Below are 26,051 nucleotides of genomic sequence, written 5' to 3' on the forward strand. Positions count from 1 at the left end.
ACAGGAAGTTGTCTGTGGAAAGAGAACATTCTAGAGGGAATAACATGAGCCAAGACCTACAGTCATGAAAACACACCACATATTTGAAGATTATAGTTATGTGGAATGGCTAGAATATGTGATGAAGGACTAGGCAAGGGAATAAAAAGAGAAGGGACTGCAGAGGTAGAGAACCACATTACATGATCCTTAAATGGAAGTATTTGATGTCAAGAGACTTTACAAAACTAGCTTGGAGTCACTCCAAGTTGAGGAAGTTTTAAACAGGGGAATTAATAGCTAATGTGAGGTGTCCCCCACATTGTGAAACAATACAAGAAGTTTCAGAAGAGAAATTATTGAGTTGTAAAAGTCTTAACCCAATCAGTGAATTAATCCCGGATGGGATTAATTGAAGTGGTAGGGTGTGACTGGAGGAGATTGGAATTGAGGCATGACTTTGTGTATATATTTTGTATCTGGAGAGTGGAGTCTCTCTCTCTCTCTCTTACTGCTTCCTGATGATGAAAGCTGCTTCCCTCTACCACACTCTTCCACCATGATGTTCTACCTCACCTGGAGCCCCAAAGAAGGAAGACTAAGGTCCCTGATACTGTGAGCCCTTAAGTACACCTTTTCCTCCTCTATAGTTGTGCTAGTCAGATCATTTAGTCACAGCAGAGAAATAGCTGACTAAAACAATAGCTAACATTTATTGTGTGATTACTATATGCCAGGACTTGCACAGAGTGCTTTTTGTGTATTTAACTCCTACAATCACCTTATAGGTGAGTAGGATGATATACTAATCTCATTTTGAAGATGAAGACCTGAAGCATGTAGCAGTTAGGTAAGTGTGTAAGCCAAACTATGTTCAGTTTTGGCATGGAAACAACAAATTTGTTCAGTAGATTAGACAAAGGGAAATGAAAGGAAGGGAGGGTGGATAGGAATAGGAAAAGCAGTAGATAAATCTAACATAATTTTCTTATGTACACATATGCAAATACCTAAGTGAATCTCACCATTATTCCCACCAACAATAAGATATATTCCATGCTTGTACAATTCTGTGTTGTATAATTTTATCAAAATCCTATCATGTATAACTAAGAAGAACCAATAAATTTAATAAACTTATTTTCTTCATAAATTAAAAAAAGAAAACAACATATGCAAAGTCCAGGAGATAGGAACTAACTTTGGGTGTTTGAGGAACAGAAGGAAAGCCAGCAGGGCTAGTACAAAGTTAAGCATGTAAAAGGTGGATATAAAATGAAGTCAAAGAAGAGGCAAAACTATACCACATAATACTTAGGAAGCCACAGAAAGGAGTTTTAACTTATTCTAGATCTGCTAGAAAGCCATTTGGAGTGTTTTAAGCAAAGGTATAATGTTATCTGATTAGGTTTTGAAATCACCCCTCTAGTTATGGCATGATTAATGCCTACAGCAGGATGAGAGTAGAGCAATGGGACCCAGTGAAGAGGCTATTGTAGTAACCCATGTGAGAAATGATGATGACTTAGACTAGGTTTGGGGTAAGTGGAGGGGAGACACATGGATGGATCTGTGATGTATTCTAGAGGTAGAATATTCAGGATTTGTTGATGGCTTAGAGGTAGTAGAAGAGCTGAGAGAAAGACCAATCAAGTATACCTCTTTGGGTTTTGTGTGTGTGTGTGTGTGTGTGTGTGTGAGAGAGAGGGGGGGGGGCGGGTGGGAGAGAGAGAGAAAGAGAGAAAGAGAGAGAATGCATGTGCATGTGCATGCAACAAAGTTTATGATTATGTCATTTACTGAGGTAAGGAAGACTAAGAGATGGAGCAGTGTAACTTTAGTGGTTCAGTTCAGAGATGTATTCTGGAGCCAGGGTGCTTGGCTTCAAGTCTCTATGGTGTTACTTGGGGTCCTGGGCAGGTAAATTATTTAACCTTTCTTAAGTCAGCCTCCCCATCTGTACAATGAGGATAATAAGATTACCTACAGAATAGGGTTGTTGTGACAATTATATGAGTTAATAGAACTAAAGCACTTAAAACAGTGTCTGTCACAGAGTAAATGCTTTCTGTTAGTTGTCATTCTCTTTTCCAGTATATGCACTTACAACATGGTAACTTGCCCGTCTGACTCTTACTCTAATTGTTCTCGACATCACTTTATGTTTGCTATTTTGTTCTCTTCTTGCCAATGACTTTGTCTTCCCTCTAGCACAATCCAGGAGATGGGCAGAGGAAGGCCACAGAGAACATACTGGATGCGGTAGGTGGGTTAATGTTGCCAGTTGTAGGAGAGGATGCCCCAAAGAGAAAGGGAGACTACACTTATATACAGGTATCTTGAGTTCCCAGGTTGGACTGACTTGATAGGGATGGTTACCAAGGATATATAACGTATATATTGGGAAGAGGCTTAAGCAAACTGCCAGTATTCATGAAGCTAGACTCTAGGACCCTTCATCCTTTTTATGGGCCTTCTGTCTTATTGTCTGCTTCTCTCTCCAAGAGATATCTGAAAAATGCTCTCCATACTCCTTGATTTGTGTGTTCCCTTCACATGGACAGTCCATTTAATATCAATAAGCATTTTGGTGGGTATGGAGGTGTACTGTGATCAAATCCCATGAAAAAAAGCAATTAAACATTTTAAGGAGTCACTACCCTACCAATGTGCATTATGAAACAAGGGGAGATAAAGTTATACCACTTCTTACACATATTTGAAAAGGGAGCCTACCCTAGCGATGTGTCACATTTTGTGAAATACTACCCAGTCAAAGCCCATCATAGTGGTCCCTAGTACTATGATCCTTCATTTGGCAGGACTATAGAGGTATCTGAGTTCACACTTCTGAATACTTGCCTCTCCAGCCCAATATTAAAAGGAAGAAGGGAGAAATGTCAGGTTTTGGAGCTGTCAAGCCTGAGTTCAAATTCTGGCCTTACCACTTAGAGATTATGTGACCTTGAGCAAATTCCTTTGTCTGGGCTTTGGTTTTCTTGTGTAAGGGAAAAATATGAAATACCTGCTCTTTAGAAATGCTCTGAAATTGAAATACTACATTTGAGCTGGCATATTAAATATGGTCTGCAGGGAGCATATATTATGTCTTTCATATATCAGAAAGCAGGAGGTACATTAAAGTCTTTTTTTGTTGCTCAACAAATGGCACAGCTCAGGAAGTCACTTGCAGAAGACAGATGCAGGGGACCTGACTAGAAACAGGAATGGCCTGGCAAATGGGTCTGTAGTACTAGGATATTAACCACTAGAGGGCAAGAATTTAGCAGTCTCAATATCTTAAGTCCTTTTTAAATATAAAAACAATTTATTTTCTGATTATAAAGCTATTAAAAACATGCTCTTATCAAAATTCTGAAAAATATAGAAAAGTAAAAAAATAAAACAAGGAAAAATTTCACATGATTCCACCCCCTAAAGACAATCATCATCAATGAACATTTTATCTTCTTCCAGGTATTATACAATGTATATTTTTATTTTTTAATTTTATGGGATTTTTTTTTTTTTTTTTTTTGGTACTGGGGATTGAACTCAGGCAGACGCAACCACTGAAGCACTTCCCCAACCCTTTTTTTTTTTGTATTTTATTTAGAAACAGGGACTAACTGAGTTGCTTGCCACCTTGCTTTTGCTGAGGCTGGCTTCGAACTCAATCCTCCTGCCTCAGTCTCCTGAGCCAGTGGGATTTCAGACTTCACAACCATGACCAGCATATTTTTATGTTTTTTAAACCAGAGTCTTGCTATGTTGTTATGTTGCCTAGGTTGGTCTCTTCATGTTGCTCATGCTACCCTCAAGGTTGTGATTCTCTTGCCTCAGCCTCCCAGGTAGCTGGAACTATAGGTGAGTGCAAGCATCAAACCTGGCTATGACCATGCATATTTTTACAGGGTTCATTTGATTGCACTATATATGTAATTTTGGTTCTTGCTTAATTCATTTAATATAATCACATAAACATCTCCCCTCCCCAAATCCTTTAAGAATTCTTTATCAGTTATGCTGTATATTTTACAAATATTCATAATCTTTAATAATTCATTCTTTTATTAATTAAAATATTTTTTATTTTTACAGACACATTTTGATTCATTGTACACAAATGGGGTACAACTTTTCATTTCTATGTTTGTACACAATGTAGATTCACACCATTCATGTAATCATATATATACATATATATATATATATATATATATATATGGTAATACTGTCTGTTTCATTCTACTGTTTTTCCATTCCCACTCCTCCCACCCCTTTTTCCTCTCACCATCCAAAGTTCCTTCATTCTTCTCTTCCCCCCACCGCCCCTCCTCATTATATATTGTCATGCACTTATCAGAGAAAACATTCAGCCTTTGGTTTTTTGGGCTTGGCCTATTTCACTTAGCATGATATTTTCCAACTTCATCCATTTACCAGCAAATGCCATAATTTTATTGTTCTTTATGGCTGAATAATATTCCATTGTGTATATATGTCACAGTTCCTTTGTCCATTTGTCAATTGAAGGGCATCTATGTTGCTTCCACAATGTAGATATTGTGAATTGAGCTGCTATGAACATTGATGTGGCTGCATCTCTGTAGTATGCTGATTTTAAATTCTTCGGGTATAAACTGAGGAGTGGGATAGCTGGGTCAAAAGGTGGGTCCATTCCAAGCTTTCTGAGGAATCTCTACACTGCTTTCCAGAGTGGATGTACCAATTTGCAACTCCACCAGCAATGTATGAGTGTACTTTTCCCCCACATCCATGCCAACACTTATTATTGCTTGTAGTCTTGATAATAGCCATTCTAATTGGAGTTAGATGAAATTGTAGGGTGGTTTTAATTTGCATTTCTCTAATTACCAGGGATGCTGAACCCTTTTTCATATATTTGTTGCTCACCTCTATAACTTCTTCTGTGCAGTGTCTGCCCATTTTCTTATCCCATTTATTGATTGGGTTCTTTGTATTTTGGGTGTAAAGTTTTTTAAGTCCTTTATAAACTTTGGAGATGAGTGCTCTGTCTGATGTGTGTGTGGAAAAGATTTTCTCCCACTCTGTAGGCTCTCTTTTCACATTGTTGATTGTTTCCTGTGCTGAGAAAATACTTTTTAGTTTGAATCTATTCCATTTATTGATTCTTGCTTTTGTTTCTTGCGCTATGGGGGTCTTGTTAAGGAAGTCTGGTCCTAAGCCAACATGATGGAGATTCCGGCCTACTTTTTCTTCTGTTTGGTGAAGGATCTCAAGTCTAATTCCTCTATCCTTATCCATTTTGAGTTGAGTTTTATACAGGGTGAGAGATAAGGGCTTAGTTTCATTTTACTGCATATGGATTTCCAGTTTTCCCAGCACTATTTGTTGAAGAGGCTATCTTTTCTCCATTGTAAGTTTTTGGCACCTTTGTCTAGTATGAGGTCACTGTACTTATGTGGGTATGTCTCCATGTCTTCTATCCTGTACCATTGGTCTACCTGTCTATTTTGTTGCCAATACCATGCCATTTTTGTTCTATTGCCCTAGAGTAGAGTTTAAGATCTGGTATAGTGATAATTCCTGCACCACTCTTCTTGCCCAGCATTGCTTTGGCTATTCTGGGTCTTTTGTTCTTCCAGATGAATTTCTGTTTTCTGTTTCTATGAGAAATGTCATAGGGATTTTAATTTGAATTGTGTTAAATCTGTATCGTGCCTTTGGAAGTATGGCCATTTTGACAATATTAATTCTGCCTATCCAAGAACATGGGAGATCTTTCCATCTTCTAAGGTCTTCCTCAATTTCTTTCTTCAATGTTTTGCAGTTTTAAATAATAATTCACTTTCTAAATGAAACTAAATTATATTTGCTACTTAATTTTTACAATTTTAAATAATGCAACTTTGTGCATTAAACTTTCTTGTTTAAAGATATTACCTTAGGACAAATTCCCAGAATTAGGATTACTGAATTCAGTGACTCTTATTGGAAGGTCAATGACATATATTGGTGGAATTCTTTCCAGAACAAATGACCCAATTTGCATTTACACCAGCAGTGTCAGTGACTCTAAAGTACATTGCATCACCTCCAGCAACTAGTATGCAATTTTAAAATGGCTTTAATTTGATAGATGAAAACTATGAGCTTCATTTAATTTTCAGTTGTTTGATTATACATGATATTATTATTTGGATGTGAGGTGTCCCCAAAAGCTCATGTGTGAGACAATGCAAGAAGGTTCAGAAGAGAAACAATTGGTTGTGAGAGTCTTAACCCAATCATTGGATTAATTCCCTCAAGGGGATTAACTCTGGTAACTGAAGTCATAGGGTGTGACTGGAGAAGGTGGGAATTGGGGACATGGCTTTGGGGTATATATTTGTGTCTAGCAAGTGGAGACCTCTCTCTGTTTCGTGATCATCATGTGAGCCACTTCCCTCTGCCACATTCTTCTGCCATGATGGTCAGCCTCAACTGGAGTCCTGAGGAGTGGAGCCTGTTCTCTATGGATTGAGACCTCTGAAACCATGAGCCCCTAGATAAACGTTTCCTCCACTACACTTGCTCTGGTTGGGTCTTTTAGTCACAGTGGTGAAAAAGTCAACTAAAACAGAAATTAGTATCAAGAAATGGGGTCATTGCTGTGATTAACCTGAATGTGTGGTTCTTAAGTTTTTGGAGCATTTTGGAATTGTTTGGTGGAATTTTGAGGTGTTTATCAATGCAAGGTGGAAATGCTTTACATTATTATAAGAACTTGATGGCAATTTCTGGTGGGAGCTCAGAGGACCAGAGTGCAGAAGACCATGGACAGTTGAAGACAGGGCTAAAGGGGGTCAGAGAAGGAAAACTATTGGAATTTGAACTAGAGGCCATTTGTGTTATGTTCTGGCTAAGTAGTTGTCTTCATTTTGCCTGTGTCCTAAGACTTTAGGTGAGGCTGACTTTAAAAATGATGGGCTTATTAATCTGGCAGAAGAAATTTCTAGGCAGCATAGCATTCAGGCAGTGGCATGGATATTGCTGGTGGCTTTTAGCCAAATTTATTGTGATAACAAGGAGCAGAGAGCAGAGCAGAAAGATTTGGAAAAAGTGGACTTGAAAGGCTGAAGTAAAGCTAGTAATAAGGAAGTTGGCACTGTTAAAGACATTACTGCCACTAAAGAAATGCTGAAGACTTTGCCAGAGATAATAAGACGGCTTAAGAGCATCTCAGGAGTTGGCAAGACCACACCCATCTCAAATTCAAGGGAATAAAAGTGCAAGTTCTCTTGAGAGAGACCAGTGGAGCACCATTCTTACACAAGGGGGCCTAGGAAGTTGTTTCACCTTGCTCAGCCACCCAGACACTCAGAGGCTGCTGCAAAAAGGGTTTCTGAAGGATTGGATACTGCTTGAGATGGCAGCAGACATTGACATCAACCATGTGGTGCTGGTTCTGCAGGAATGCAGGCTGCTGGAGTGAGAGGGTCATGGAGGCTTCCACCAAGATTTCAAAGGAAGGTCTGGGAGACCAGGCAAAGTGCAGCAAGGTAAGAGTCCCTGCAGGCACCCCTGAGAAGTCAAAGTGTGGAAATGTGAAGAGGAAACCGAAGCTGCAGTGGAAACCCTGAGATTAAGAAATGCTAGTAAAGTGGGACATCATCCTAGGAAAACTGCAGGAATTGAGCACAGGCAAGCCAACAGAAAGGCCCCTTGGGCTGCAACAAGCAAGGCCACAGGGGAAGAGCTACACAAGCCCTTTGGAGCGGACATCATGCCATGTGCTCCACATGCCGGACACAAAGCTACAGGAATTGTTTGCCCAGCTGGATTTCTGTGTTGCTTTGGTCCCATTCCTTTTTTTTTCTATGCCCCTATTTTTGTGAATGAAAATGTTTACTCTGTACATTTATATATTGAATACTTGTAAATTACTTTTAATTTTATAGGAGCTTACAATGTGTGATTGCCTTGAGACTCAAAGAAGACTTTGAACTTGAACTTTGGTCAATCTCAGAACTGTCGACTATGGGGACTCTTGGAAATGGATAAAATGTATTTTGCATTGTGAGATGGCTGTTAGCCCAGGGAGGAATGTTATGGTTTGGATATGAGGTGTCCCCCAAAAGCTCATGTATGAGACAAATGCAAGAAGGTTCAGAGGAGAAATGATTGGGTTGTGAGAATCTTAATCCAACTAGTGAATTAATTACCTGATAGGTATTAACTGAGTGGTAACTGAAAGCAGGTGGGGGTATGGCTGGAGGAAATGGGAATTGGGGCATAGCTTTGGGGTATATATATTTGTATCTGGAGAGTGAAGTCTTTCTCTCTCTGCTTCCTGATCACTATGTGAGCTGCTTCCCTCTTCCACACTCTTCTGCCATGATGATCAGTCTCACCTTGAGCCCTGAGGCATGGAGTCTGCTGTCTGTGGATTCAGACCTCTGAAACCTTGAGTCCTTAGATAAAGTTTTCCTCCCATAAAATTGTTCTTGTTGGGTCTTTAATTCACTGCAGTGAAAAAGCTGACTAAAACACATGAGATTGAGAACATTTCAGTGTGATTATTATCTATTTAAACTTCTTCAGTTATTTGGCTGTTCACATCTTTTGAATCTGTATCCACTGTGGATAATGTTCATTTCCAACGAATTGTGTATATGCCAAGGTTTTTGAATTTTTGTCTATTTGTTGCCAATCATTTTGAGTTTTTCTTATTTTTAAATTTTATCTTGTCTTCAGATGTATCATTAGCTATTAGGACTTTAAAAGTATTTTGAGATCTTAGTGGCATTAGAAAATACAGGGCCCATTTGAAACTCTGGCATTGGAGCTATAATAATAATGATAGTTCATACGTATTGAGTGCTTATCACATGACAGATGCAGTAATCTAATTTCCATCCCAGTCTCAAGAAGAAGGTATCATAATTATCATCAAATCAGACAGAAGTTAAAGTCACATTTCTGAGGTCATACAACTGGTAACTGCTGCTTGTAGATATTGCAGTTTTAACCATTATAATCTATTTCTCTGGTATTGAGTCCTGAGGGCCTTTGGATATGGTTATACAAGTTGGGCACTATTCAACTCCAAGGAGCACCATTCACAATTCCCTAGAGTTTTGCCATGTACAACTTGTATGGCCATATACAGCTTTTGTGTATGTCCCTCCTCTTTGGTAAAGTAATTTTGAAGAATACAGTTGGTCCTTGAAAATATAAGATCTGATTTTGTGGATGTGCTTATGTGGTGGGAATCAAACCCAGGGCCCTGTGTATGCTAAGCAAGCACTCAACCCAGCATCTGTCTTCTGAATCTCGAGTTTATTATATGAAAAATGATGGATTCAATTACATCAGTGTTTCTTGAACTGTGGCTTGAGTTCCAGAGATGACATCAGACATTCTTATAAATGATAACTCTCATGATCATTTTTTAGCAGTTACAAAGTTAAGGTTTATGTTGATCTTCTAATTCTGTCACATTACTGGTACTTATGATAGTGCTATAGTTTCCATTTAAACTAAACTTCTGTAAGTAAAATGGTTAATTGACTTAAGTAAAATATTAAGTGTATAGTTTTACAGGTACTAATTTGAATGTTTACTTCTTTATTACCTGTCTCTTCCAACCAGAATATAAATTTCTTGGGAGAAAGATTTTTGTGTATTTTATCCCCTACTCTATTTCTTGTTCCAAGAACAATGCTTGGCATGCAGTAGGTGCTCAATAAGTGTTCTCAAATTAAATTGTAAAAGAATGAATGGACTTCCAGAGTCTGGAATGGTATGTGAGGAACTTAGATATCGTCACTTTCATCCTCACAGTATGAGAAAAAGCTAAACACATTGAAAGTCAGCAGCTCTTTTTAGATATAGCCAAGAATTTGGATCACAGGGCAATCTACTTCTTCCAAACTTGAAGAGACAGGTGGTCAGATACAGAGAATTATAGCTTATCAGAGCAGAACTCCAGGAGCAAAACTCTTCACTGCACCAGTACAGGAGCAGAGAAAGTGTTAAACTATAAGTAATGAATTATTGAATGTTCAGTTGTGATGGTGGGAGTGAGGTAGCAGGAATGGTTGTGAGTTTTACCTCCATGAGTAATCTCAGATTCTCACAGTGATGATCTGAGAAAATTCCCTTGATATTTATGGTGGGGAGGGGGGTAGACATTTTGAAACATGACCATATAATAAAATATATGAGCCTTTTATTCTTCATTATAAGCCCTACCCAATAAGGGAATCTACTTCACCAAATCTTAACTGACTGGAGTTTCAGGAGAGCTAACCAACCTGGGAGAAGAAAAATAACCAAATCTACCCCTATTTACTCCTCCTATCTCATTTGTGAGGGGAACAAAAACAGATGCACTTATAAAGTTTACAGACCAAGGAGATACTATGAAATATCTCCATGACTTATAACTTTTTTAGGAGGAAATCTCTAGGGAAATCAAAAGACAACAAGGTGAACCATAACAATGGCACCAGAGAGAATTTTAGTTCCTGATATCAACATCTACAGCAAACAGTAAACACAAACTAACTCCCAAACAGATCAACATAGAACCTGGCACTAAAACCCCTGGGTCCTTTTAGGAAATACATCACATCTAGCTTTCAACAAAAATTTGGAAGACTCATTAAAAGGCCAAAAGCAGTCTGAAGACACAAAGCAAACATCAGAGTCAGACCCATAGAATACTGGAATTATCAGGTGAATATTTTTTCAAATATGATTAAAATGCTAAGGGTTATAATGTGAAAATGACAATATAACTAATATCTCATACATGTAGGTTATGTAAGTAGTGAGCTAAAAACTCAGAGAAGTTTAGGGTGTTGGCACATGCCTGTAATGCCAGCAGCTCAGAAGGCTGAGGTAAGAGGATTACAAGTTCAAAGCCAGCCTCAGCAATTTAGCAAGGCCCTAAGCAATTTAGAGAGCCCTTGTATCTAAACAAAATATAAAAAGGGCTGGGGATGTGGCTCACTGTTAAACATCCCTGGATTCAATCCTCAACACAAAAACAAATAAACAAACAAAAGAAACACCAGCAAAATCAAAACAAACAAAAAATAAAGAAACTCAGAAGGAAAAGCTAGAAATCAACCTTTAAAAAAGATAAAGGAGGAATGTTTTAATGGGCTCATTGATAAATTAAATATGTCCAAGGAAAGAAGCAGTGAGCTTTAAGAGAACTGTTAATCGTAGTTTCCAAAACTGACATACAAAGAGAAAAAAAAAGAAATGACAGGAGAGAATACCCCCAAATCAGATATTTACAAAAACTGTAACATAGAGTGGGAATAACAAAAGGAAAAAGAAACAAGAAAAGAAGAGAAGAAATATTTAAGGCAATAATGACTGAGAATTTCACAAAATGAATGGTGAACACCAAACCACAGATCCAGAGAACACCAAACAAGAGAAACACGATTTAAAAAGAAAAGAAAAACTCTATACCTACATATGTTGCATCTACATTGTAAAAAAAATCAAAGACAAAGAAAAATTCTTGAACATAAAGAGGGAAAATATCTGGCTGGGATTGTGGCTCAGTGGTAGAGTGCTTGCCTAACATGTGTGAGGCACTGGGTTCAATTCTCTGCACCACATATAAATAAGTGAATGAAATGAAACATCTAAAAAGTATTTTTTAAATATGAGGGAAAGTATTTTACCCATAAAAGAGAAAGTATAAAAATATTTAGACTTATTTTAGCAACCATGTATAATAGAAAACACTGGTGTGAGTATTTAAAGAATTGAAAGGAAAAAAACCCTACCACCTACAATTCTGTATCCAGTGAAATTATTCTTCAAAAGTAAAGAAGAAAAGAATTACATAAACAAAAGTGGAGTGATTTAGTCACCAATAAGTCTGACTTTCAAGTTATATTTAGGGAGTTTCTTTGGAAAGGAAAAAAAAATACAGGAAACTCAGTTCTAATAAAAAAAGAAAATCCTAACAAAAGGAATAAATAAAAGTAAAATAAAATGTTTATTTTCTTAATTTTTATTGATCTCATAGGTAATAGTTCAAAATAGTAATAGTGATAATATATTCAGTGATTATAGTTTATTGATAAATAAATGAATAATAGCCATATTATAAGGTATTGGAGAAAGGAATTGGGAATGTATCATTGTAAGGTATTTTGTACAACTTGGAAAGTGGCATAGTGTTATATGAGAAAAAAATATTAGTATTACTTATAAATGTACATTGCAGATTCAAAGGAAACCACCTAAAATGTTTAAAAAGGCATAAAATTGACATGCTATGAACTGAAAGAAAATGGACTAATATAAAATGTCCAATTAAAAAGAAAAAATGAAGAAAAAAAGGTGGAAAAAGGAAACAAAAAGTAAGAACAATAAATAAGAATCATTAACAAAGGTCGTATTAATCCAAATGTACCAATAATTGCAATAAATATAAATGCTCAAAACATAACAGAGATTGTCAGCATGGATTTAAAAAACAGGACCTAACTACATGTTTTCTACAAGAAGCTCATTTTAAAAATAGTGATACACATGAAGTAAGAATAAATGGATGGAGAGAGATGTACCATGCTAACCACTATTCAAAAAAAGTTGGACCAGGTGCAGTGGAACACACCAGTAATCCCAGCAGCTCAGGAGGCTGAAGCAGGAGGATTGAGAGTTCAAAGCCAGCCTCAGCAAAAGCAAGGCACTAAGTAACTCATTGAGACCCTGTTCCTAAATAAAATACAAATAGCACTGAAGATGTGGCTCAGTGTTTGAGTGCCCCTGATTTCAATTCCCAGTAAACTCCCTAAAAATGTTGGAATTAGTATTGTTAAAATGTCCATACTAATCCAAGTGATATACAGATTCTATAAAATTCCCATCAAAACACTAATGACATTCTTCACAAAACTAGAAAACATCCCTAAAGTTTGTGGCGAAGTACAAATAAGCACAAATATTTAAAGCAATATTGAAAAAAAGTTGTTAGAATCATAATTCCTGATTTCAAGGCATACTGTGGAGAAATAGCAATCAAAACAGCATGGCACTGGCATAAAAACAGATACATGGATAAATGAAGATATCTTAGAAATAAGCCCATACAAATACAGACAACTGACTGTAAGCAAAAATGCCAATAGCATAATTGGAGAAAGGACAGCCTTTTTAATAAATGGTACTGGGAAAAATTCATATCCATATGCAGAAGATCTTAACCCCTATCTCACCCTACACCAAAAATCAACTAAATGTTGATCAGAGACCTAAATATAAGATCTTAGATTATGGAAGTACTAGAATAAAACAGGAAAACACATCAAGACATCAGTATAGGCAATACTCTTTTGGATATGACCCAAAAAGTAAGTCAATGAAAGTAAAGTTAGCTCTTCCCTTTTGCGGCCATTGCTGAAGTGGCATCAGCTAAAATGAAGTTCAATCCTTTTGTGACTTCTGACTGAAGCAAGAACCACAAAAGTCAGTGCACCTTCACACATTCGCAGGAAGATTATGTCCTCTCCTCTTTCCAAACATCTGAGACAGAAGTACAATGTTCTATCTATGCCCATCTGAAAGGATAATGAAGTTCAGGTTGTGTGAGGACACTATAAAGGTCAGTAGATTGGCAAAGTGGTCCAGGTTTACAGGAAGAAATACGTCATCTATATTGAACAGTGCAGTGGGAAAAGGCTAATGGCACAACTGTCCATGTGGGCATTCACCCCAGCAAGGTGGTTATCACCAGACTAAAACTGGACAAAGACCACAAAAAGATCCTGGAACGGAAGGCCAATTCTCGCCAAGTAGGAAATGAAAAGGGCAAATATAAAGAAGAAACGATTGAGAAGATGCAGGAATAAAGTAACCATATTTACAACTTGCAGTAAAAAATGCTAAAATGAAAAAAAAAGAAAGTAAAATTAGGCAAATTACATCAAACCAAAAAGCATCTGAACTACAAAGAAAATAATCAAGAGAGTGAAGAAACAAGCTATAGAAAGGGAGAAAATATTTGCCAACTAGTTTTCAGATAAAGAATTAATATTCAGAATATATAAAGAATTCAAAAACTTAGCAACCAAAATCCAATTAAAAATGGGCAAATGATCTGAACAGGCACTTCTCTAAAGAAGAAATACAATGGCCATCTAATGTATAAAAATGGCCACTATCATTAGCCATCAGGGAAATAGAAATCAAAACTGTAATGAGATGCAATCTCATCCCAGGTAGAATTGTTGTCATAAAAAGAAAACAGTAGAGGAAGAGGATCAGGGCAGGGAGGAGAAGAGGTGTGGGAGGTATTAGAGAGTGAATGTAATCAAATTATGTTTCTTTGTGTGATGGTTATGCTGCAGTGCAACCCACCTTTTTGTATAATTAACTTGCACCACAAAATTACAAATGCTGGTGAGAATGTGGAGGAAAAAGCACACTTAGACAGTATTGAAAGGAATGTAAATTAGTACACCATTATGGAGAATAGTATGGAGGTTCCTTCAAAAGCTAAAAACAATTTCACGTATATCCAAAGGAGATTAAAGTGGCATACCACAGAGATAACTGCAAACACATGTTCACTGCAGCAGTATTTACAATAACTAAGATATAGAATCAGTCTAGGTGCCTATCAACAGATGTGTGTATAAATAAAATGAGGTATATATATAATTGAATACTATTCATTTATAAAGAAGAATGAAATTCTATCATTTGCAGCAACTGGAAGACATTATTTTAAGTGAAATAAATCATCCATGGAAAGACAATTACCTCATGTACAATTACCTCATATTACTCTCTAATATGTGAAAGTTCCAAAAAATGTTGACCTGAATACACAACAGTGATTACTACAGATTGGCAATAGTAGAGAAGGTATGTAATGGTTAATTTGAATTGTCAATGTAATTGGATTAAGAGATACTGATGATTAAGAGGTTTCTGGGAGTGTCAATGAGGGCATGTCCAGGAATGATTGGAATGTGGGATAGTGAACTGAAGTGGAGCCCCTCCCTAAGCATGGGTGGCACCATCCAAAGGATGGAATAAAAGTTGGAAGAATGAGGAAGCAGATGCAGATGGAAGCTCAGCTCTTCTTGAACGGGTTCTTGATTGCTGATTGGATCATCTGAGGATATCAGATTCTTGCTTCTTCACTCTTCCCAAGCAGACTCTGCCAGAGATTCTCCAGGTAGTTTCCAGAAGCCTTGGTCTCAGACTACGGTAGCACTGTTGATCTTTCTTGTTCTGTTGCTTCCATGTCCTGGACTTTGCAGCTTGCTGGTTCTTCCAGCTCTCCAGCTGCAGACAGCCATTGTGGACTATCTAGCTTCTGGTCTTGTAAGCCAACCTAATAAATTCCCTTCTTATAATCATACTTCCTGTTGATTCTGTTCCTCTAGAGAACCCTGACTAATACAAGGTCTATAAATGGAGATTGAAGTTGTTCTGTATGTGGCATATGCATATATTGAAATATCATGCTGAACTCCATTTATATCTATGATGAATATGTTAATAAAAGTAAACATAACACATAAAAAGCCAGAATAGCTATATTAATTTCAGATAAAGCAAAATTCAGTGCAATGAAAGGTATGAGGGATAAAGAGGGGCATTACATAAAGATATTCAATATTCCAAATAGAAATAATTATTCTTAATGTGCCAGTTTCTAAGAACAGGGCATCAAAATACTTGAGTCAAATAATAATAGAAGTATAAGGAAAAGAAAAAAAAAGTAGATGAATTCACTATTATAGTTGAGGGCTTGAATGCCCACTCTATCAGTAATTTATAGATCCAGCAGGCAAAAAAATCAGTAAGAACATTTAATTGACATCTGTGGAATACATCATCCAATAACAGTGGCCTACAAGTTCACACAGAACATTAGTTAAGGCAGACCAAATTCTTGGACATAAAATATATTATAACATATTTTAAAGAACAGAAATTGCTATAGTTTGGATCTGGAATGGTCCCCAAAGACCCATGTGCTGAAGGTTTGGTCCTCAGTCTGTAGTTCTACTGGGAGGTGGTGGAACCTTTTGGAGATGGGGTGAATTGGGAGAAAGTTAGGTCATGGGGGTGTAAATTTGAAGAAATTGAAACCCTGGACCATTCCTCATGCTCTTTGCTTCCAGCTACCATGAGGTGAACAGCTTTCCTCCACCACACACTTCCTGCCATAATGTTCGGTCTACTCCACAGGCCCAAAGCAATGTAATCAACCAACCATGTGCTTAAATCTCTGAAATCATAAGCCACAAAAATAGAGGGGAGTTCAGTGGATTAGAGTAAGTGGATTGAAGGGAAGGGAGGAAGGATGGGAAAAGGGAGAAATTGTGAAATGAAATTGACCAAATTATACTATGTGTATATATGGCTATAACAATGCAAAGTTGTGTATCTATAAAGCACTGACTTAAAAAAATAAATAGAAGGAAGACTAGTATAGTAGAGGAAGGGAGGAAAGGAGGGAAAGACCGGGGAGTGAAATGGAGCAAATTATATTCCAGGCATGTATGATTATGTCAAAATGAACTCCACCATTATGTGTAACTATGATGCACTAATATAAATATTAAAATTTAAACTGTCTTCTCATATACCAGCAATCAACATTTGAAATTAAAAATACCATTTATATTAGCACCAAAAAATAAATATGTAGATACAAATTTGACAAAATATACACAAGATATGATGAAAACTATAAAATTCTGATGAAAGAAATAAAATAAGACCTAAACAAATAGATATTCCATGAACATGGATGGAATGACTCAACACTGTCAAGGTATCAGTTCTTCCAGCTGGGCATGGTGGCACAACCTGTAATCCCAGCAGCTTGGGAGGCTGAGGCATGAGGATGGGAGTTCAAAGCCAGCCTCAGCAATTTAGAGAGCCACTAAGCAACTCAGTGAGACCCTGTCTCTAAATAAAATACAAATTAGGGCTGGGGATGTGACTCAGTGGTCGAATGCCCCTGAGTTCAATCCCTGGTAATCAAGAAACAACAAGAACTAAAATATATCAGTTCTTCCCAAGTTGATCTATAGATTCAGCACAATCTCAATTTAAATCCCAGCAAGTTATATTGAAAAAATGCTTCTAATGCTTATATGGAAAGGCAGAAGACCCAGAATAGTCAACACAATATTAAAGGAAAAAAATGGAAGTCCTAGAATTGATACTGACTGACCTCAAGACTTATTATAAAGCTACTATAATCAAAGTATTTATATTTGGGTAAAATAAACAAAGATATCAATGGAAAAGAATAAAGAGACCAGAAATATGTCCATACAAACACATTCCAAAGGAGCAAGGGCAATTCAATGGAGAAAGGTCATCTGTTCAAAAATGGTGCTGAACAAACTGAACATTCAAATGCAAAAGAATGAATCGAAACACAGATCTTACAACTTTCATAAAAATAGATTGTAGAACTAAATACAAAATTCAAAAGTATAAAATTCCTAAAAGGTAATATAGGATAAAATATGGGTGACCATGGATCTAATGATAACTTTTAAGATACAGCATAAAAAGCATGATTCATGAAAGAAAAAATGGGCAATCTGGATGTTATTTAAAACTTCAGATATGTTAAAGACATTGTCAGGAGACCAAGAAAAACAACCCATACAATGGGAGAAAATCTATCCAAAACACATATCTGATAAAGGACTGGAATCCAAAATACATAAAGAACCCTTAAAACTTAAGAATAATAAAACAATATAATTTAAAATATGGGGAAATACCTGAACAGATAATAATATAATATAAAGATGCTCCCCCACCCTTTACACTGCAGTCATTTCCCTGCCTTCCAACTTACAACCTAACTTGTCAGTCTGTCAACCTCCTAGCTAGCTATTGGTTTATCAGTCAGCTTGCAAGTATCCTTCTCTGTTATTGGTCCCCTGTTAGCCTGCGGAATTTGACTGCTTAAGAATAGCTCCCCCGCCATTCTTTCTCTCTCTCCTCCTCGCTTTCATGCTCTCTCTCTCTCTCTCTCTGTCTCTCTCTCTATCTCTCTTTCTCTTTCTCTCATTTTCTTTCTTACCCTGCAGGGAGACACTGTGCCTGTTTGGTTAATAAATTCTCTTATGTGAGTTCCCGCGTCCAAAGTGGTTTCTGGGTTTTTACAGATAACATCATCAAAGAAGATATTCAGATATTTAGTATGCACATGAAAAGAAGTTCAACATCATATGTCATAAGGGAATTGCAAATTGCAATAACAAGATAGCTCTACCCACCTATTAGAATGGCTTAAATCCTGAACACTGACAATAACAATTCTGGTGTGGATGTGCAGCCACCAAAATTCTCATTCATTACTGGTAAAATTACAAAACAGTATAGCCATTTTGGAATACAGTTTGATAATTTATTTAAAAAGCAAACATATTCTTACCATACAGTCCATTAATTGTTCTCATTTTTATTTACCTAAGTTGAAAACTAGTATCTACACAAAGATTTACATACAAATATTACAGTAATTTCATATGTAATTGCTAAAATTTAGAAGGAATAAAGCTACCCTTCAATAGGTAAAGGATCACCAAACTGTGGAACACAATGAAATTTATTCAGTGATAAAATCAGTTATCACATGAGGAATCTTTAATAATTATCACCAAGTTAAATCAGCCAATATGAAAAGATGGCTTACTATATGATTCTAACTATATGAAATCTTGGAAAAGGCAAAACTACAGAGCCAAGAAAATGAACAGTGGTTGTCAGGGTTGCTATGGGGGAGAGAGGGAAGGGTGAACAGGTTGGAGTATGGGGGATATTTAGGTCAGTAAAACTATTGTGTATGATACTTAATAGAAAGCTCTGTTCACCCACCAATTTCTGAGAAGCCTTTATTTTACTTTCTCCATTAAAGTACAGACTACACTATATTGGAAGATTTGCTTATATGGAAATCTCTACTGAGCTGGGGAGATCCCCATGGACTAGACCAAACACCTCTTTACGTCACCAACACCCGGAACATGCCCACTATATAAAATGGGGCCTAGGAATGCTTGTGGTAGAGCTGGATGAATAAAAATGAATGAGTTGGCATAATAATGATGTAAGGAAGTGATTACTTTAAGAAGAAAATATAAAAATGTAAGGAATCTTGATGTGGTAGAACAGAACCTTTGAAGGCAGGTAGACCTGACTTTGAATCCTACCTTTGCCACTAAATTTGTGTAACTTTGAGGAAATTACTTCACAACTATATGCCTCAGTTTCTGTATCAGTAGAATGAGGCTGATGATGAATTTTAGGAGTGCTGTGAGTAATAAGGAAACAAAATACCTGGTGTAGTCAGATGAATGGAACATAATTAACCTGAGTCTTCTTCCTCTTCCCACTGTTGTTAACTTGTCACCCTGCTTTGTTTCTAAGCTCCTTCTTCCCCAGGAGTTTCCTTTTTCTTCTGACTTTTGCCAGCTCCCAAGGTGCCTCCCCACAGCTCCTAGAAGCCTGAATCCTCTCCTAAGGATAGACATCTGGCTTGATGTTTCTGTTCCACCCTTTCAGAAGTGCTGTTATCATGGATCATCAGACTGACCCATGGCCCTTTTCTTGTTAGTACTTAAATACCCTGGATCCAATGGCTGTTGCTTTATAATTGTTTTTCCTGGAGTTGTTTTAAGATTCCACAGAGGATTTGTGCTTCTGCCACACCCCCATCTCCTACCTCCACCCTACCAGTGGGGGCTCTTATCCCACCTCTTTTCAGGGTAGGAGAAAGTGGTGCTGGGCTGGACAGCCCTGTCTGTCTCCTCTCCTGAGAGACTTCCTGTTCTAGGCTCCCAGGAGCCAAGCAACGGAAACAGCTCATAGGTTATAGCCTTACAGGCTCCTGCTGGCCTGCCTTCCTCTGGGCCTTGTTTGTGTATGTTTATTTTTGGGTCAAGAATAGTTGGTGCAGGGAGGAGGGGATGGGGGAATGGCAAAGTTTTTTTTTTTTTTCTTTTTTGTTTTTTCTCCCTGGGGAATAATTGGTACCTTTTACCTCTTTTAAAGTTTCTCTATACATTCAGGATCTTCTGGAATTCTGTAGCCATTACATAGGCACATCCAGTCTCAAAGATGAAAGGGATCTTTATAGGCTTCTTAGCTCATCTCCTCATTTTGAAGGTGGGGAAACTAAATTCTTAAGTGGCAGAACAGATTGGCCAAGATTACCGAGTAAGTTATCTTCTGTGACTCTTTAGACTTCTCTAGAGAATCAGGTATCTCAATTTGCCTGAGTATCCATTTCCACTTTCTAGGGACCCTATAATTGTCATGGTGTAGAAATCTTACTCAGAGTAACCCAGAATAAGAGGAGGCCTCCTAAAATAAGAAGCATTCTCTCATACAAGGCATGACAATCTAAGAATGTCTCAGACCTCATTGATATTTCCAAACTGCTTTGTTGCCATGCTAGGTTTAATTCCATATATATAGCTGTTAAACAGTGATCCTAAAGAGTAGGAGAAATTGTGAAGAACAAAAAATAGAAAACTTCTCATTAAAAACAAAACAAAACAAACAACAGAAAAAACAACAAAGGGACTGGGTACTGAAAATCAGGGACCAACCAGATTAAGTATGATATTGGACAAGATTCTGGAACACACCATGGAAAGAATGATATGAGGGAACTTAGAAAAAGAGTGGTAATCAGCACATTCCCTCATAGGCTTGCCTGGAACACAAACGACATGTAAGATGGATTAACTGCATTGACTTTATTGGTGATATAACTAGCCTTATGAATTGGGGAAAAGAAGATATATGATTATCTGGCCTATGTTTGGGAAATTACTGAAAGAATGGACATTTTTTTAAGCTGTCTGTTTTATCTCAACTCCCTAAGGTTTCTCTCCCAGTAATGGGAACAAAGCCCTTAAAGCTGTTCCAGGAAACAGCCCCAAACAGAGAGTAAAAGAGTAATTGGAGCAAGATAGTATTCAGGCAGTTAAGACACCAGAATCTACACCCTGTTGTAAAACATTGTGAAACATGTTGTATGTTATCAGCAAACCGAGACCCCCTTTGAAATTTCCCGGCAGTTTTGTTCCCCTTTTCCCTTTCATGTGCGACCCCTCCCGATGTGTGGTCTCTGCCTTTATAAACCTACAAGATTTTCTGCTTCTGCGAGGGACTCGACTCCTCGAGTTGGGTCCCAGCGCGCTGGAATAAACACCTCTTGCGGTTTGCATCAAGTGACGCCTCCTGCGGTTGATTGGGGTTGCCCTCGATCCATGGGACAGAGTTGGGGTTTCCTTTTTGGGGGCCTTACATTACCACACCTTTTCTGCATGTCTCTTGATTAATAGATAGACATGACTGACTGACAGGGTAGTTTGGTGAATGTGTAATCAGCTAAATTGCCATATTCAATATAGGACTACTACTAGTGTTACTGGAATTACTATTATCATTTCTGCTACTACTATATTTTTATTTGTTTTAGTTTTATTTTGATAAATTTTATCCAGTATATTTAACATTGATATCACCATTTATCAGTGAAAAGTTCTGCTTCCTCAGATGTTGAAGTATAACATCAGAGAAGCACACCAAGGCAAGCATATATTAAGCAGATTTTATTTAAAAGTAGTAATACAGACAGACTTCTTCCAGGAGGGAAAAGGGGACATGACTGATGTTCTAGAATCCCCAGAAGTGAGTGGGCCCTGCATCTTTTATAGATTAGGGTCTCCTTTGTTCTCCTGTTCTCTCCCCCCTTGTCTCTCTCCTTCCTGCCTATGTGGCTAGGCCCAGGAGATGCCCTGACATGGCAAAAAAGGTAAGAAGCAGATGGCAGGGGGAAGGACCACAGGGAGGATTCAGGCAAGTAGGGGCTCAGGGGGCATTAGTTAGAAATTCCTTGCTTGCAGCCTTTTGGTTGGGGTAGTATAGGCAGGTAACCTTGGTGATCAAAGGGCTGTGGAGACATTGATATTCCAATCTCCCAGAGGTGGTCTCCAACTTCTCAGACTCAGATGGCCTTCATTCCTTGATTCCACCAGATTTCTTATTCTACATTAACTTCCTGTCCTCAATTCTGTCTTCAACATGTTATTATGGGCTACATATAGATACTAGAAAGATTAGTATAGTGAAGCAAATTAACATGGCCATTATCTCCCATACTTCAATTTGAATTTTTTTTTTGTGACAGGAACAACTGAAATGTACTCATTTAGTATTAATTTCATATTTTGTATGAATATAATCTTATTACCTATAGTCCTGTTTTTATGATTTATGTCTCTAGACTTGCTCATTTTACATATATACTACTTTGTATCCTCGGTCCTAGTAATCATTGTTTTGTTCTCTGCCTCTATATATTTGGAACTTTTCAGGTTCTAAAAATAAGTGAGATTATGCAATATTTTTCTTCCTGTGTCATATATAACTTAGTACAGGATCCTCCAGGCTCAGTCATGTTGTGGCAAATGGCAAGATCATCTGTAGGACTGAATAATATTCCATTTTATATATCTACATCAATTTATGTATCTATTGCTTCCCTATCTTTACTATTATAAATATTGCTGCAATTAACGTGGGAATGTGGGTATCTTTATGGGGTGGTGATGTTGCCAACATCTCCATCCTTGTCTCCAATGCCAATCCAATAATGAGGACATGGTTTTGAGAAAAAGGAAAAAGAAAGTTTATTGCTTTGCTAGCAAAGGAGAAACATGGGACTCCTCTCCCAAAGACTGTGATTCTGCCCATCAGCAGGAACAGGGGGCTTTTAAAGAGGTGACTCAAACTCTACATTCCACTTGTTCTTTGTTGGAGTTGTAATTCACTTGTTAATTTGGGAGATAGTTATTTCTGCGATCTGGTACCATCCCCAAAGTCTGGATTACTTTGTTGCTGTGGTGGGTGTGTACTTCAGGGACAGATAACTGACTAGGATGGGAAAGAAAGGTAATCCTGTTTCCCCTGAGATTCGGGAGAGGGAGACATTAGGGAGGAGAAGGGATAGAAGAAGAGAAAGAAACATATCCATTTTAAAAATAAGTTGCAGTGGCAGAGCAGCAAGGAGTATATTCAAAGTATAAAGTGGACCACTGCTACAGTGACTTCATTTCCTTTGGATATATGCCCTAAAGAGAGATTCACGAGTATATGGTATTTTTATTTTTAATTTCCTTAGAAACCTCCATACTGTTTTCCATAATGGCTTTATAAATCTACGTTCCCATCAGCAATGTATGAGAGTTCTGCCTTTCCATACTGTCATCAATTATTGTTACTTTTAAACTTTTTGTTAATATCTATCTTAACAAGTGTGAGGTAGTATCCCATAGTGGTTTTGATTGGAATCTTTCTGATAATTAGTGATGTTGCACACTTTCCATATAAATGTTGTCCATTTTTTCTCTTCTTTCAAGAAATGTGTATCCATGTATGTTGCTTATTTTTAATAGGGTTTTTTGCTTTTTGCACTATTGAGTATGAATTCTTTGAAAATTTTGAATAATACTCACTTATCAAACATATGGTTTGCATTTTATTCCTAAATTTGTAGACTTGCTAGCATTTTGTAAATAATAAAACATCCTTTGCTGTGCCAATGATTTTAAGTTTGATGTAGTTTCATTTATTCATTTTTGTTTTTAGTGCCCTAAGCTTGTGATACTCAAAAATTATTGCAAAGGCAATATTTTTTTTTTGCTGTAACTATTTTTTTAAATTTATTTTTATTGTAAACAAATGAGATACATGTTGTTTCTGTTTTTACATGAAGTAAAGGCATACCATTTGTGGAATCATACATTTACATAGGGTAATGGTATTTGATTCACACTGTTATTTTTTCCTTCCCCCCACCCCTCCCACCCCTCTTTTCCCTCTATACAGTCCCCCTTTCCTCCATTCTTGCCCCCCTCCCACTCCGCATTATGTGTCATCATCTGCTTACCAACGAGATCATTTGTCCTTTGGTTTTTTGAGATTGGCTTATCTCACTTAGCATGATATTCTCTAATTTCATCCATTTGCCTGCAAATGCCATAGTTTTTTATTCTTTATAGCTGAGTAATATTCCATTGTATATCTATAACACAGTTTCTCTATCCATTCATCAATTTAAGGACATCTAGGTTGATTCCAAAATCTGACTATTGTGAATTGAGCAGCTATGTACATTGATGTGGCTGCATCTCTGTAGTATGCTGATTTTAAGTCATTTGGGTATAGGCCAAGGAGTGGGAGAGCTGGGTCAAATGGTGGTTCCATTCCAAGCTTTCTGAGGAATCTCCACACTGCTTTCCAGAGTGGCTGTACTAATTTGCAACCCCACCAGCAATGTAAGAGTGTACCTTTTTCCCCACATCCTCTCCAACACCTATTGTTGCTTGTGTTCTTGATAATCGCCATTCTAATTGGGGTGAGATGGAATCTTAGGGTAGTTTTGATTTGCATTTCTCTTATTACTAGAGATGTTGAACATTTTTTCATATATATGTTGATTGCTTGTACATCTTCTTCTGTGAAGTGTCTGTTCATTTCCTTAGCCCATTTGTTGATTGGGTTATTTGTATTCTTGGTGCAGAGTTTTTTGAGTTTTTTATAGATTCTGGAAATCAGTGCTCTGTCTGAAGTATGATTGGCAAAGATTTTCTCCCACTCTGTAGCTTCTCTATTCACATTGCTGATAGTTTCCTTTTCTGAGAGAAAGCTTTTTAGTTTGAATCTGTCCCATTTATTGATTCTTGCTTTTATTTCTTGTGCTATGGGAGTCCTGTTAAGAAAGTCTAGTCCGAAGCCAACATGTTGAAGATTTGGACCTACTTTTTCTTCTATAAGATGAAGGGTCTCTGGTCTGATTCCGAGGTCCATGATCCATTTTGAGTTGAGTTTTGTGCAGGGTGAGAAAGAGGGGTTTATTTTTGTTCTTCCGCATATGGATTTCCAGTTCTCCCAGCACCATTTGTTGAAGAGGCTATCTTTTCTCCATTGTATATTTTTGGCACCTTTGTCTAGTATGAGAAAATTGTATTTATTTGGGTTTGTGTCCGTTTCAGTGGTATTCTGTACCACTGATCTACCTGTCTATTTTGGTGCCAATACCATGCCGTTTTTGTTACTATTGGTTTGTAGTATAGTTGATGTTCTGGTATTGCTATACCCCCTGTTTCATTCTTCCAGTTAAGGATTTCTTTAGCTATTCTGGGTTTCTTATTCTTCCAGATGAATTTCATGATTGCTTGTTCTATTTCTCTAAGGTACGTTATTGGGATTTTAATTGGAATTGCATTGAATCTGTATAGCACTTTTGGTAGTATGGCCATTTTGACAATATTAATTCTGCCTGTCCAAGAACATGGGAGATCTTTCCGTCTTCTATGGTCTTCCTCAATTTCTTTCTTCAGTGTTTTGTAGTTTTCATTGTAGAGATCTTTTACCTTTTTGGTTAGGATGATTACCAAGTATTTTATTTTTTTTAAGGCTAATGCAAATGGAGTTGTTTACCTCATTTCCCTTTCAGATGTTTCATCATTTATGTATAAAAATGCTTTATGCGTGTTGATTTTATAGCCTGCTATTTTGCTGAATTCATTGATGAGGTCTAGAAGTTTTCTGGAGGATTTTTTTGGAACTTCTAAATATAGAATCATGTCATTAGCAAATAGTGACAGCTTAAGTTCCTCTTTTTCTATTCGTATCCCTTTAATTTTTTTAGTCTGTCTAATTGCTTTGGCTAGAATTTTGAGGACAATGTTGAATAGAAGTGGTGAAAGAGGACATCCCTGACTTGTTCCCATTTTTAAAGGGAAAGGTTTCAATTTTTCTCCATTAAGAATGATGTTGGCCATGGGCTTAGCATAAATAGTCTTTACAATGTTCACGTATGTTCCTACTATCCCTATTTTTTCTAGTGTTTTGAGCATGAAGGGGTGTTCTATTTTGTCGAATGCTTTTTCTGCATCAATTATCCTTAAGTCTATTGACATGATGGATTACGTTTATTGATTTATGGATGTTAAACCATCCTTGCATTCCAGGGATGAACCCCCTTGATCGTGGTGCACGAT

At 37.2% G+C, this 26,051-nt stretch overlaps 1 pseudogene across 1 annotated transcript; it reads left to right on the plus strand.

Moving 5' to 3' along the window:
- Positions 1–13,400: 13,400 nt before the first annotated feature.
- On the plus strand, positions 13,401–13,860 carry LOC306651198 (large ribosomal subunit protein uL24-like; annotated as a pseudogene). The gene has a single exon. The product of its transcript is annotated as a large ribosomal subunit protein uL24-like (transcript).
- Positions 13,861–26,051: the final 12,191 nt, after the last annotated feature.

The sequence above is a fragment of the Sciurus vulgaris genome (assembly GCF_902686455.1).
Source record: "Sciurus vulgaris genome assembly, chromosome: X".
Classification (NCBI taxonomy): Eukaryota; Metazoa; Chordata; class Mammalia; order Rodentia; family Sciuridae; genus Sciurus; species Sciurus vulgaris.